The sequence below is a fragment of the Bufo gargarizans genome, chromosome 2, assembly GCF_014858855.1.
Source record: "Bufo gargarizans isolate SCDJY-AF-19 chromosome 2, ASM1485885v1, whole genome shotgun sequence".
NCBI classification, from domain to species: Eukaryota; Metazoa; Chordata; class Amphibia; order Anura; family Bufonidae; genus Bufo; species Bufo gargarizans.
In genome coordinates, this window is record NC_058081.1 from 586328622 (window position 1) to 586344459 (window position 15838).

General features: G+C 49.0%; 1 protein-coding gene across 2 annotated transcripts in view; it reads left to right on the forward strand.

The window, feature by feature from the left end:
- Positions 1 to 10953: 10953 nt before the first annotated feature.
- H6PD (hexose-6-phosphate dehydrogenase/glucose 1-dehydrogenase) overlaps positions 10954 to 15838 on the forward strand; it is a 33768-nt gene continuing 28883 nt past the window's right edge. Inside the window, exon 1 of one of the 2 annotated variants that reach the window (XM_044281833.1) lies at positions 10954 to 11090. The gene's annotated coding sequence lies outside the window, so the exon portion shown is untranslated. Of the gene's footprint in view, positions 11091 to 12874; positions 12919 to 15838 lie in introns of those variants that run through there. The other variant, XM_044281834.1, reaches the window with a different exon arrangement.

Genomic DNA, 15838 nt, shown 5'->3' on the forward strand with positions numbered 1-15838 from the left:
ATACAAAGTTGGCATTTGACCAAGATATTTCTCTCACCCAGCATGGGTATATGTGAAATGACACCCCAAAACACATTCCCCAACTTCTCCTGAGTACGGCGATACCAGATGTGTGACACTTTTTTGCAGCCTAGATGCGCAAAGGTGCCCAAATTCCTTTTAGGAGGGCATTTTTAGACATTTGGATCCCAGACTTCTTCTCACGCTTTAGGGCCCCTAAAAAGCCAGGGCAGTATAAATACCCCACATGTGACCCCACTTTGGAAAGAAGACACCCCAAGGTATCCAATGAGGGGCCTGGCAAGTTCATAGAATTTTTTTTTTTTTTCGCATAAGTTAGCGGAAATTGATTTTTTTTTGTTTTTTCTCACAAAGTCTCACTTTCCGCTAACTTAGGACAAAAATTTAAATCTTTCATGGACTCAATATGCCCCTCAGCAAATACTTTGGGGTGTCTTCTTTCCAAAATGGGGTCAGTTGTGGGGTGTTTGTACTGCCCTGGCATTTGAGGGTCTCCGCAATCATTACATGTATGGCCAGCATTAGGAGTTTCTGCTATTCTCCTTATATTGAGCATACAGGTAATGAGATTTTTTTTTCCGTTCAGCCTCTGGGCTGAAAGAAAAAAATGAACGCCACAGATTTCTTCATTCGCATCGATCAATGTGGATGAAAAAATCTCTGCCAAAAAAAAAAAAAAAAAAAATGGAGGGGAAAGGCGTCTGCCAGGACATAGGAGCTCCGCCCTACATCCATACCCACTTAGCTCGTATGCCCTGGCAAACCAGATTTCTCCATTCGCATCAATCGATGTGGATGAATAAATCATTGCCGGGATTTATTTTTTATATATATATATATATATATATATATACACACACACACACACAAAGTGTTTACCAAAGCATAGGAACGCCGCCTCCTCCTCAGCTCGTATGCCTCGGCAAACAAATATGTCACTGCAGAGGAGAAAATCCCGTCTTGCAGCGCCGCATACACCGACTTGCGTGTAATCTGACAGCAGCGCAATGCTTCTGTCAGAATGCACATCGGTGCTGCAGCTAGTAGATCGGTTGGTCCACCTGGAAGGTAAAAAAAAGAAAAAAAAAAGAAAAAACCAGGCCGCAACGCAATAATTTTATTAACTTTGGAACAGAACATGTAACTTTAACTTTTGGAACTAAACATTAACCTGTTTGCTTACTGGTGTTTTTTTTTTGTTTTTTTACCTTTATAGAACAAACCTCTCCTTCCCCATGGGTCAATGTGCAAAGCGCAAATCGCCCAAAGATGTGGCGAAGTGCGTTATGCACTTTGCAGCAGCTGTGAGTGAATGGGCCCTAATAGCCCTGTGTGCCTATCCTGGTGAGATGATCCCTATGCTAGGTGTACCTGTGTGTGGTACTTTCGGAAACACTCCCCTAAGCATAGGGCAGGGTGGTCGGGACAGTCAGGACAGAAATAGCGGGTGTCACGCCTTATTCCACTCCTGCTACAGACACGACATTTTTTTCGGGGTGGCGGTCGGTTTGAGGTACCAGCAACGACACTGGGGAAGTGTCGCTCGTGTAGACGGCTAACTACACTGGTGGATGGGGCCACGGAACCTCCTGGATACAGGAGGTTCGCGATGATCTCTTCCTGAAATTTGAGGAAGGATCCAGTTCTCCCAGCCTTACTGTAGAGAACAAAACTATTGTACAGAGCCAATTGAATTAAATATACAGACACCTTCTTATACCAGCGTCTGGTGCGTCGGGAAACTAAATACGGAGCCAACATCTGGTCATTGAAGTCGACCCCTCCCATGTGGAGATTATAGTCGTGGACTGAGAGGGGCTTTTCAATGACACGGGTTGCTCGCTCAATTTGTATTGTCGTGTCTGCGTGAATGGAGGAGAGCATGTAAACGTCACGCTTGTCTCTCCATTTCACCGCGAGCAGTTCTTCGTTACACAGTGTGGCCCTCTGCCCCCTTGCAAGACGGGTGCTAACGAGCCATTGGGGGAAGCCCGCGCGACTAGTTCGCGCGGTACCACAGGCGCCAATCCGTTCTAGAAACAAATGCCTAAAGAGGGCCACACTTGTGTAGAAATTGTCCACATAAAGATGGTACCCCTTGCCGAATAAGGGTGACACCAAGTCCCAAACTGTCTTCCCACTGCTCCCCAGGTAGTCAGGGCAACCGACCGGCTCCAGGGTCTGATCTTTTCCCTCATAGACCCGAAATTTGTGGGTATAGCTTGTGGCCCTTTCACAGAGCTTATACAATTTGACCCCATACCGGGTGCGCTTGCTTGGGATGTATTGTTTGAAGCCAAGGCGCCCGGTAAAATGTATCAGGGACTCGTCTATGCAGATGTTTTGCTCAGGGGTATACAAATCTGCAAATTTCAGGTTGAAATGGTCTATGAGGGGCCGAATTTTGTGGAGCCGGTCAAAAGCAGGGTGGCCCCTGGGACGGGAGGCGGTGTTGTCACTAAAGTGCAGGAAACGCAGGATGACCTCAAATCGTGTCCTGGACATAGCAGCAGAGAACATGGGCATGTGATGAATCGGGTTCGTGGACCAATATGACCGCAATTCATGCTTTATTGTCAGGCCCATGTTGAGGAGGAGGCCCAGAAAAGTTTTAAGTTCGGAAACTTGGACTGGTTTCCAGGAAAGGCTGGGCATAAAAGCTTCCCGGGTTAGCGGTGATAAATTGTGTGGCATACCGGTTTGTCTCTGCCACGACTAAGTCTAAAAGCTCCGCAGTCAAGAACAGCTCAAAAAAATCCCAGGGCCGAATCGATCTGAGCTGTCTCAACCCGAACTCCAGACTGGGCGGTGAAAGGGAAAACTACGGGTGCGGCTGAAGTTGGGGACTGCCAATCAGGGTTTGCCAGCACCTCTGGGATTCTAGGGGCTCTACGGGCACGTCTTTGCGGTGGCTGCGACGGGGTCACTACTGCACGTGCCACCGTACCAGCTTCAACTGCCCTTCTGGTGCTCGCTACTTCACCAGGTTGTACGGCAGTGCTGGTACTAGGTCCAGGAAGGGCTGGGCTGCTGGTGTATGCCTCACCATGTAATCCGACAGCGCCAGCCCCACTCTGCTGCTCTTGAAGCGGATCCTGCGCAACCTGCGGTCTAGCGACACGGGGCCGGGTACGCCTGGTGCCATCAGGGACCTCAGCCTCCTCGTCCGAACTTTGGGTCAGAGAGCCACTGCTTTCTACAGGTTCGTATTCTGACCCGCTGGATTCATCAGATGAGGGTTCCCACTCCTCATCCGACTGGGTCAGAAGCCTGTAGGCCTCTTCAGAAGAATACCCCGTTAGACATGTGGGCAACTAAATTTAGGGGTATTCCCTGAGACTACCCAAGAAAAAAAAAGCAAGCCTGTCTTACAAAGGGGAGGCTAGCGAAGTACCGGAGGCCGCTGCGGTTGATAAAAAATATCAAAACTGATTTTTTTATCGCCGCAGTGCGTGTAAAGTGAATGTGCAGCGATCAAAAAAAATAAAAAAATTTTGTCACTGCGGTGGGGCGGGCGTGGGTGTACGCACGTGTGGGCGACCGATCAGGCCTGATCGGGCAAACACTGCGTTTTGGGTGGAGGGAGAACTAAAGTGACACTAGTACTATTATAAGATCTGACCGTGATCAGTTTTGATCACTTCCAGATACTATAAAAGTACAAATGCTGATTAGCGATACGCTAATCAGAGAATAACGGACTGCGGTGCGGTGGGCTGGGCGCTAACCGATCCCTAAACTACCTAACCAAGGGGCCTAAACTATACTGAAACCTAACGGTCAATACCAGTGAAAAAAAAAAGTGACAGTTTGCACTGATCACTTTTTTCCTTTCACTAGTGATTGACAGGGGCGATCAAAGGGGTGATCAAAGGGTTAATTGGGGTGATCTGGGGGCTAAGTGTGGTGTAGTGGGTACTCACAGTGATGTGTGCTCCTCTGCTGGAACCAACCGACCAAAAGAAGGAGCAGAGGAGCACAGCAGCCATATAACCCCATCATATTTACTAATATGTGGGGTTAAATGGCTGCTGATTGGATTTTTTAAAAATCAGCAGCCTGCCAGCCAATGATCGTGGCCGGCAGGCTGCTGACGAAATACTGTGCTTCGAAATGCCGGCCCGCGATGCGCATGCGCGGGCCGGCTGTGACGTAATCTCGCGTCTCGTGAGATGACGCGCCGATGCGTCCAGGAGGAACAAATCAACCACCTCCTGGACGCATCGGTGCGTACAGCGGTCGGGAGGTGGTTAAAGGGTCAGATTAGAAGACTAGAGGATTGAGGAACCTTAAAGCTTGCAATATGACTTTGTAGTGCACAGCATGGCATGAGCCGAAATGCGTGTGTATGAGCGTATGTTTTCACGCGTATGTTCTAAAATATGTGGATGGAATATGCCTTCAGGTCATAGAAGCTTCTCCAACTGTTTCCTCCCACAAAAATTTGATCATTTGTTTTTTTGTGGTTTTATTCCACTGCAGTCTTTCCCCATTGACCCTAAAGTCAAAACCTGTGTGCGGTTCAAATGCAAAATGTGACAAAAAAATTCCTATTTGGCCATAATGAATGGGGTTGTCCAGTGGGCAAAATGATTGGCAAATACACAGAGTGGGTAATAGAAAAAAAAAGGAGAGAACTGCCGCTGGTTCTGATGTTTATTGGGTCTCTGCTTTCTAGTCTTGTCTCGACACACAGGAAATGGCCACTCAGCCAATCACTTATCACAGTGGTGACCCATCTCATCCAGTGATTGGCTGAGAAGACATTTCCTGTTTGTCAAGATGTGACCAGGAAGTAGGGACAAGAGGGGCTCCAGTAAGAGTTGGCACAGGTGCGGATGGGAATCAGGGAGGCGAGTATTGCCCCTTTTATTTTTTTTAAACCCACTCCTTTACCAATACTTTTTCCCACTAAAGAACCCCTTTAAAGACATTGGAAACATGTAAAACCTAGCTGCACTGGTTTCTTGTAGAGGTCTTTAAAAGAGAACTTGTCACCATGAAATGCAGTCCAATCTGCAGGCAGCATGTTATAGAGCAGGAGGAGCTGAGCAGATGATATATAGTTTGTGGGAAAAGATTCAGTAAAACTTGTAATTTGTACATTTATATCTCTGCTCTTTCTGAACTAAAGACCACCCCCATGTACATCAGTCACTGACAGCTATCTATGTATACACACTTAGGGCCCTTGCACTTGACCGTATGCCCTCCGAGATATATATGTCCCGGAGCGGCATTGATCGTGCGCACAGCATCATAGATTACAAGGATGCTGTGCACGTCGGGCCGCCAGCGGTACTATTGTCCCGCACTCATATGATCATACGGTCGTGTGCAAGAGCCCTTACACAGAGAATGCTATCAATCAATGATAACTCTTCCCCCATGTCCAATCTGCTCAGCTCCTCCTGCTCTATGAGGCTAGGGATACACAATGACATTTGTTGTTCCACTATTTGCCGAAGTAATGTTGCGCAACATATTTTATAATGCTAGTCTGTGGTATCGCACTGCGACATACTGCAACAGGACAGTCACACAAAAAAACATCCAAGATGGATTTTTGTGCGACTTTCATGTTGCAGTCGCAGCATGTCGCAGTGCAACACCATAGACTAGCATTATAAAATATGTTGCAATGTAATTGTACTCTATATGTCCCACAACACATGTCGCCGTGCAGCCCTAGCCTTACTGGCTGACCGCACTGCATTTTGTGGTGACAGGTCCTCTTTAAAGGGAATCCATCATCAGCAACCTTTGACAGGGGTCACATGTGTCATTGCAGCCAATGACTGTCCCTGGATCCCTTATTTTTTTCTGTAATATAATATTGCGTGTTGTTTTTTTTTGCAATATCCAGATGCTGGAAACCCTTCACTACCATTTACTTCTATTAGGAACTGGTCTCAGGTGTGCGCGTTCAGGTGACGTAGAATGGTGAGCTGATGGTACTTTTGAAGTTGAGGCTTTTACATGTTTCACTAACATATATGTGACATATAAGTATTGTGGTATTTCCACTGCAAATAAAAAAAACGTGGTAAAGCTGCAGCCAAAAGGCAATGTGTCCGGACCGCAAAAACACTTGTGGACGTGTGAATGGACCCTAACTGTTATCCATTAGAAAATGGATGGACAAGACTGGCCTGTCAGCCCATCCTCTTCCCTGCAATGCCTGTTTTTTTTTTTAGACCTGGCATGAGCGGGGACAAGTCTTAGATTGCGGCGCAAATAACCTTTGCTCCAAAATCTGTGCCAGAAATACGCCTAATATAGGCGTATTTCGGGATAGTGAGTAAATGGCCACCAAAATGTAGTCCTTCTGTAGCAGTCAGCACAGAGAGATAAAATTCTTATATAGATGGGCAACACATTGTTTACTGCTGCTGTGAGAGAAATATGGTATCTGCTAGTATAATAGTAGATACAGAATTAGGATAACAGCATCACAGCTCCATTGTTCTCTTGATAGGCCCGGATAAAGATCTCCACAGACGAGCACTGCACTTATCAGTGTAATGTGTGATGCTCTAATACCTGGCAGAACACCCCCTTTTCTTGGATCAGAGTAAAGTCAAGCAAGGCTGTATGTGGTGCTAAAAGTCCAAACAAAGGAGGAAGATAACACACCTATAATCTGTCAATATGATGTAGTGCCCCTTTAAAACCCTTGAGAATCTCTTTAAGGCCTCTTGCACACGAACGTTGTGCATCCGTTCCTTTTATTGGGGACCGCAATTTGCAGTCCCCAATGCATGTTCACAGTCCGTGCAGCAGCCGCGACGGATCAAGACCCATTCAACTTGAATGGGTCCGTTATCTGTCCGCACCGCAAAAAAAAATAGATCAAGTTCGATTTTTTTGGGCGGTTTGGAGGCATGAACAGAAAAGAGTATTACACTCACCGGTAATTCGGTTTCCTGGAAGTCTCCATGACACCAAGTCCTGAGATTGACTTCCTTCTGATTGGACAGGAAAAACACAGAGAGGTTAAAAACCCCACCCCCTCCCTTCATCGTCAGTGTATTATAACGAAAACCCCAGGATGAAAGGATCATAGATAATAGCAGAAAAGGGTGGGATGTATGTGGTGTCATGGAGACTTCCAGGAAACCGGATTACCGGTGAGTGTAATACTCTTTTCCCCAGTCGTCTCCATGACACCAAGTCCTGAGAAAATATCAAAGATACTATTGGGGGGGGGGTTACAGCAGAAAGGACTTTACGTCCAAATCTTAGGTCATCATTGGCAAATAAATCTAATCTGTAGTGTTTAGTAAAGGTATGCATTCTTTTCCAGGTTGCTGCTCTACAAATTAGTTGTAAAGAGGCTGAACTGAAGCTTTTTCCGCCCAGGAGGCGGCCATGCCCCTTGTGGAATGTGCTTTTAGGGAAGCAGGGGCATCTTTCCCTTGAACTTTATATGCTTCGGAGATAGCCAGTCTAATCCATCTGGAGATGGAACTTTTTGCCGCTTTTTTCCCCTTATTGGGACCTGAAAACTGGACGAAAAGATTTTTGTCTACTCTCCATCGTTTGGTAGCTTCCAGGTACTTTAGGACCGCTCTCCGAACATCTAATGTGTGGTAGGCGATTTCTTGTTCATTTTTCGGATTGTCACAAAATGAAGGAAGAACAATGTCTTGTGATCTATGGAAGGTCGAAACTACCTTAGGGAGGAATGCCGGATCTAATTTGAGAACTAACTTGTCCTGAAATACTGAAAAGAACGGCTCTTGGATGGACAAGGCCTGTAGCTCACAGACTCTTCTGGCAGAAGTTATTGCAACCAAAAAAATAGTTTTGTCAGTAAGCCATTTGATGTGGGTAGAGTCCATAGGTTCAAATGGATCAGAGGTTAGACCCGTCAGTACCATGGGGCCACCATGTTTTTAATCGTAGGTCTGATCCTATACGCTGCCTTTTCTTGGATGCAAACAGGTCCATTGTCGGTCTGCCCCATTTCTTTGTGATTAGATGGAAGGTTTTCGGGGCTAACATCCATTCTCCAGGGTCTAACGTGTGTCGACTCAGGTAATCGGCCTGAACGTTTAAAGATCCCTTCAGATGTACTGCTGACAGAGACTGTATGTTCTCTTCTGCCCAGGAGAAAATTTTGTTTGCCAGGCTCTGTAGTAGACGATGCCTTGTGCCTCCCTGGTGTTGGATGAAGGCCACTGCTGTAGCGTTGTCCGAGTAGATTAGGACGTGACGTCCTGCTGATAACCGACTTGTGCGTTTTAGTGCTTCCCAAATTGCTCTTAGCTCTTTGAAATTTGAGGATTGCTGTTTCACATAACTCTTCCATGTTCCCTGGTAGGAGTTTCCCTGGACGAACGCTCCCCAACCGTGGAGGCTCGCATCTGTTGTGATTACTAGAGGGAGATCTTGAGCCCAAAATATCCCATTCTTTAGGTTGGTTTTGTTGAGCCACCAATTCAGTGACTTTTTCACATTTGAATCTAAGAATATTTGTCTCTCTAGAGTCAATTGCGATCTGTTCCACTTGGCTAAAATGAATTTTTGGAGTGGCCTTAGATGAAACTGTGCCCAGGCTACTGCTGGGATGCATGCTGAAAGACTCCCTAACACTTTCATGGCCTGCCGTACGGAACAGAATTTCTCCTTCTTGAAATTCCTTAAGGATGTTTGAAGTTTTATTATCTTTTGAGGTGGGAGAAAGGATCTTAGAGGAGTAATTTTTGGGGGAGTAGGTTCCTTGGCGGTTAAGGCCAGCTGAACCTCCTCTTTAACTACTTTCCTAATGTCTTCAAGTAGGCTGGAAGATTCGGATTAGACGACACTGGGTGTACACTCTTTACACAGGGGTTTAGATCCAGTGTTAGACAGTCGTTTGCAGCAAATACCACATTTTCTAGCCTTTCTAGTGGTAGTAGCCGAATCCTTTTCTCCCTGAAAAGGTAAGGGAGGAAAGGATGAGCAGACCGAACCAGCAATACAAAGCATGTGCCTGAGAGCAGGCTACTCACAGTCCCAGGGTTTGATGCAGGCTCGGTTCCAGAGCGAGGCGTGAGGGGCTGACTCCAGACCGCTTCCAGAGATGCTCCTCAAGACGAGTAAGCCGCTCTATGCAGGGCGCCATTGTACAGGTCCTGTGAGGTTTTATAGCGTCCTTTAGATTCCAGGACCTGTGGCGCATGTGGATGACGTCAGGACGCTTGCTCCTCCCCCGGCATCTGACGTCACCCGCCTGCCGGAAGGGACACATCTCAGAGCCGATCCGCCGCTTCTCTTTCCCCCCTGCGTTAAGCCCTCCTGGGCCGTCGCAGAGGGAATCTTCGCAGGGGGCATACTGCTTATGCGCCCGAGCCCAGGCCTAACCGGAGGGAGAGCTGCCCTGCAGATCCGACCTCGGCCTGAAGGAGAAAAAAATCCAGATGAGCCCGTTAGAGCTCCATGCACCTCTCCTGCTTCCTATCCTGATGGGACAGGAAAAACACTGGCGATGTAGGGAGGGGGAGGGGTTTTTAACCTCTGTTTTTCCTGTCCAATCAGAAGGAAGTCAATCTCAGGACTTGGTGTCATGGAGACAACTGGGGAAAACACAGATCCATGCTTTTGTTCTCATTCAAGTGAATGGGTCCGCATCCATGATGCGGGGTGCACATGGCCGGTGCCCGTGTATTGCGGACCCGCTGTTTGCAGGCCGGGCAACAGCCGTGTGCATGAGCCCTTAGTAGGGTTTAGATCCGTTCAGAACGGATCAGTTTGCATTACCATGAACAAAAAGAAAAATAATCGGATCCGTCCAGACTTACAATTTAAGTCAATGGGGACGGATCCGTTTGAAGTTGACACAATATGGCTCAATTTTCAAACGGATCCGTCCCCCATTGACTTTCCATGTAAGTCAAAACAGATCCGTTTGAAAATTGAGCCATATTGTGTCAACTTCAAACAGATCCGTCCCCATTGACTTACATTGTAAGTCTGGACGGATCCGTTTGGCTCCGCCTGCTGAGCGGAGGACAGACTGATGCATTCTGAGCGGATCCGCATCTACTCCGAATGCATTAGGGCTGGACGGATCCGTTTGTGAGAGCCTTCAAACGGAACTCACAAGCGGAGCCACGAACGCTAATGTGAAAGTAGCCTTATATGCATTTTTGGGGAAAAATAAAAAATGCTGCAGAACAGGCAGCTGACATCATAGGGTGAGCACAACCTTCTCTTCAACTAGTGGATCAGCGGGGGTGTCGGACCCCCACCGATCTGATATTAATGACCTATCCTGAGGACAGGTCATCAATATTAAAATGCCAGAAAACCCCTTTAGGGGTACATTATAGTTTGGTGGGGGCACAGAAGTGGGCACTGCACTGTGTGTGGGGAACACAAGGGGGCACTATACTGTGTGGGGGCAGAGTATAATGTAAAAATGTGTACAACGCATAAAATAATATGCAATATTATTATTTTTTTTCACTATGTCAGTATTTTAATTTTTTTTTACTAGGAAAGATGGCACCCCTACTTGCAAAAAGTCGCAGGAAATATCAAGAGTGGCGCAGCTGAGCCAACCAGCCCTGGAAACTCTGCTTCCCACATCCAGCTGCTGTGAAACTACAACTCCCAGCATGCTCCATTCACTTCTTTGAGAGTTCTGAGAACAGCCAAGCAGGTGTGCATGCTGGGAGTCCTAGTGTCACCACAACTGGAGCTCCTACAGATTGCTGACCCCTGATCTAGTGCGAAAATATCCCCCTAAGGCACTTCCCGCAGAGCAGAAGCTGCCTCCTCCGTGACTGCGTCTAACCCCGGCCACTGCCTCCTCCGTGACTGCGTCTAACCCCGGCCACTGCCTCCTCCGTGACTGCATCTAACCCCGGTCACTGCCTCCCTTCACTTCCGGTTCTGCGGCCGCCTATTAAATGAAATATCCGAGTCACATGTGGCGGAAGAGGAGGAGCAGACCGCCGCCCCGCAGCCGGAGAGCGCATTCCGCTATCTACATCCGTCAGTAGAGGGCGCTGCGGAGGCAGGTGAACATGCCTGTGTATTCCGGGAGGCGGATCGGCCTGCAGAGGGCGCTGCGGTGACAGGTGCGTATTGAGTGTGGCCTTCAGTTTGCCAGCAGACAGCGCGGAGTCGGCTCAGGTGTGTACAGTGGTGTGTGGAGAGCTGCGGTTTCCGCACTGCACACAGGGCCGGCCTTTGGGGTGTGCGGGCTGTGCGGCCGCACAGGGCGCCATAGCAACAGGGGCGCCGGGCGGCCGACAGCCCGCAATGTAATATGGGCAGGCGAGGCGGCACTTATGTTTTCTCCCCCCCCCCCTCCTCCTATATTCAGCAGGGGGCGCCCGGCGCCCGTTGCGGTTTAAAAAAAAAAAAGTTGCTTATATAAGTTGGGGGCGGCTGGCGGCGCCCCTCATTCTGCGCCGCCTGAGTGGCTGAGGCTGAGCGCTTGCCGCTCTAGTCTAAAGAATCCTGCGCCTGTTAATGTAGCGTGGCCGAGCTCTGTTAGGTCCGCGGTACAGGAGCTTTTGTTTCCTGTACCCGGCCGGACTGACAGGAAGTGCTCACCTAGTGTGCACTTCCTGTCAGTCCGGCCGGGTACAGGAAACAAATGCTCCTGTACCGCGGACCTAACAGAGCTCGGCCACGCTACACTAGAGGTGGAGGTGGGAGTAGAAAGAGAGTGACAAGGGGGGAGGGGGGAGGAAAGAAAGAGAGTGACAAGGGGGAGGAAAGAAAGAGAGTGGGGAGGGGGGAGGAAAGAAAGAGAGTGGGGAGGGGGGAGGAAAGAAAGAGAGTGACATGGGGGGGGGGGGGGGGGAAATAATGAGAGTGATGGGGGGGGGGGGAAATAATGAGAGTGATGGGGGGGGGGGGAAATAATGAGAGTGATGGGGGGGGGGAAATAATGAGAGTGATGGGGGGGGGGGGAAATAATGAGAGTGATGGGGGGGGGGGAAATAATGAGAGTGATGGGGGGGGGGGGGGGAAATAATGAGAGTGATGGGGGGGGGGGGAAATAATGAGAGTGATGGTGGGGGGAGGGTGGAAATACTGAGGAGAGTGATTGGGGGGGGGAAAATAATGAGAGTGATGGGGGGGGGGGGAAATAATGAGAGTGATGGGGGGGGGGGGAAATAATGAGAGTGGATGGGGGGGGGGGGAAATAATGAGAGTGATGGGGGGGGGAACTAATGAGAGTGATGGGGGGGGGGAATAATGAGAGTGGGGGGGGGGGGGAAATAATGAGAGTGATGGGGGGGGGAAATAATGAGAGTGATGGGGGGGGGGAAATAATGAGAGTGGGGGGGGGGGGACCTAATGAGAGTGATGGGGTGGGGGGGGAAATAATGAGAGTTGATGGGGGGGGGGGAGGAAATAATGAGAGTGATGGGGGGGGGACAATAATGAGAGTGATGGGGGGGGGGGAAATAATGAGAGTGATGGGTGGGGGGGAAATTAATGCGAGTGATGGGGGGGGGGAAATAATGAGAGTGATGGTGGGGGGGGAATAATGAGAGTGAGGGGGGGGGGAAATAATGAGAGTGATGGGGGGGGGAATAATGAGAGTGATGGGGGGGGAATAATGAGAGTGATGGGGGGGGGAAATAATGAGAGTGATGGGGGGGGAAATAATGAGAGTGATGGGGGGGGAAATAATGAGAGTGATGGGGGGGGGAAATAATGAGAGTGATGGGGGGGGGGGAAATAATGAGAGTGATGGGGGGGGGGGGAATAATGAGAGTGATGGGGGGGGGGGGAATAATGAGAGTGATGGGGGGGGAAATAATGAGCGTGACAAGGGAGGGCGGGGGATAATGAGAGTGACAAGGGAAGGGGGGGGGAAGAGAGTGACAATGGAGTCCCCCAGAGCCAGACTGCAGCCAGAGTCCAGATCATCTAATTGTCCTGGCGGTAAGTAGACAATGCAATATGTTTATTATTTAATTGTTTAGTTATTAATACTACATTGGAAACGAATTTTCTCAGCTGGACACCGGGCCGACACTGCGCATGCGCTGGGAGCCTCACCAGCGGTTAGGGTAGGGAAAAAGCACTGGCCCGTACGTAATTTTTCCCTTCCCTAACCGCTGGTGAGGCTCCCGATGCATGCGCAGTGTCGGCCGGTGTTCAGCTGAGAACATCCATCCGATCACTGCGCCTGCGCATTGGCCCATAGTTTTTCCCTACCCTAACCGCCGGCGAGGCTCCTGGCGCATGCGCACTCTGCTGTGAAATTTCCCTAACCTGTCGTTGTGCGCCTGCGCGGCACACCTCCTCACGTCATGTCCGGTGCGACCGGAAGTGACGAGGGTAGGGAAATCTCACGAACTAGGGAAGTATAACATTACACCGGCCTTTGGGGTGTGAGGGCTGGTAACTACTTGGTTGGATAGTCAGCCAGCCTATGCCATGATGCCAGCAACAAGCAGTGTTTTTTTTTTTTTGGGGGGGGGGGGGGGGGGCGCGCCACAAGGTTATCTCGCACAGGGCGCCTGAACACCTAAGGCCGGCCCTGTTTGCACACCATATGTGCTCATGTCCTGACTGTGTCAGAGGAGGGCTCAGTGCTAATGGTAACACATGCAGTGACGGCCATAGACCTGCACCGTCCTGAAGTTCTAGGCTCAGTCCATATGGAGGGACAGTTAAATAAGCCTGCCATTTCCATCACTTCGGAACAGTCTGCGACCAAATCTGCGACAAGTGCCCAGAAGAGTGGCGTACCTCCAGTAATAACTGCTCCCGCAGTCCGTGTGCTGGACGGATCTCCCGGGCGACCACGGCTCCCTGACCTGTTTTATGGTCCCCTCGGTTCCTATGTAACCGGAGGGCGAATGCATCCCGCTCAGATGAGGGACGTTTATTAAGCCTTTTATTTATTGTGGAGTAAAAAAGTTGCACGTTATGGCATATGCCATATGCCCACCATGCGCCATATGCCCACCATACTTGGCAACATTTTAGGCTTCTCGCCACTTTGCTGCAGGAATTTTTTTTTTCCATACTAGGCCACGCCTCTAATTCTTCCCAAAAACTATACTTACCCTATCCCACCCAGTCCCCTTAATGCCCCCACATAGTATTTATTCCCCCTTTATGCCACCACACAGTAGTTATGCCCACATTGTGCTCCCTCACAGTAGTTAGGCCCAGATATGTGCCCCCTCGCAGGAAGGTAAAAAACAACAACCAGTAAATACTCACCTAGTTCTTCCGATGATCTGCGCTCCCCAGCAGCATGCAGGATATGGTCACACATCCTATGAATACCTCAGCGATTCTGGGACCGTGCGCACGCGCAAACCTTTAAAAATGCAAAAAAAGAAATACTGGACCTATTTTCCGGATGACACCAGAGAGACGGTTTCGGTATTTCAATGCATTTGTCAGACCGGTCCGCATCCGGATATGTCTGACAAATGCCATCCGTTTGGGTCAAGATTGCCACATACGGCGCGTCCGCAATACACGGGACACTGGCCGTGTGCAGTCCACATCACTTGAATGGGTCTGCAAATCCGGAGGTGCGGAACGGAACCACAGAACGGAAGCACTATGGAGTGCTTCTGTGGTGTTCCCTTCCCTGCTTCCATTCCACAAAAAGATATAACTTGTCCTATCTTTTTGCGGAACAAATGCATCGCAATCCGCGTGCGGCTGGCCGACGGTCGGTGCCCTGCATTGCGGACCGCAAGAGGCCTTACATGGAGCTGTTTTTTTCTGCTTCCTATTAACTTCAATGGGGGATTCTGTGCTGATTCTGCCCCAAGATGGGACATACTGCTTTTTTCCATGCTTCTTGTCATTGAAATGAATAGGAGGCTGTTTTGAGGTTTTTAGAGATGATTTTGAGACAGAAACGCTACAAAATCAGTGCAGAAAAACTGATTTGGCCCATAGGCCCCTTTCACACAAGCGAGTTTTACACGCGTGACGTGAACGCATCGCACCCGCACTGAATCCTGACCCAGTCATTGCAATGGTTCTGTGCACATGAGCGTTGTTTTTCACGCATCAGTTCTGTGTTGCGTGGGAATCGCAGCATGTTCGATATTCTGCGTTTTTCACGCAGCCCTGGCCCCATAGAAGTGAATGGGGCTTCAGTAAAAAACGCATTGCATCCGGAAGCAAGTGCGGGTGCGATGCGTTTTTCACTGATGGTTGCTAAGAGATGTAGTTTGTAAGCCTTAAGTTTTTTTATCACGCGTGTGAAAAACACATCAAAACGCTTTGCACCAGCGCAGAAAAAATTAAACAACTTTCACAGGCCTAAGGCCTCTTCCACATGAACGATACGGATTGGCTCCGGATGCGTTCAGTGAAACTCGCACCGTTTTGCAAGCAAGTTTTGTCTGCGACTGTGTTCAGCTTTTCAGTTTTATTCCGCGCCGATACAATGTGTTATTCACTGAAGCCCCATTCGCTTCTATAGTGAATGGGGCTTCAGTGAATAAAACATTGTATCGGCTGCATGAAAAACGCAGAATATAGAACATGCTACGTTTTTCACGCGATGCAGAAATGATGCGTGAAAAACAACGCTCATGTACACACACCCGTTTAAATAAATGGGTCAGGATTCAGTGCGGGTGCGATGCGTTCGCGTCACGCATTGCTCATGTGAAAGGGGCCTAAGGCCCCTTGCAGACGAGCGTGTCCAGATAAGGTCTGGATGCTTTGCGGCAAACCCACGCAAGTAGGTACCCAATTGTAGTCAGTTTTGACTGCGATTGCGTTCCATTGTTCAGTTTTTATCGCGCGGGTGCAATGTGTTTTGCACGCGCGTGATAAAAAACTGAATGTGGTACCCAGACCCGAACTTCTTCATTGA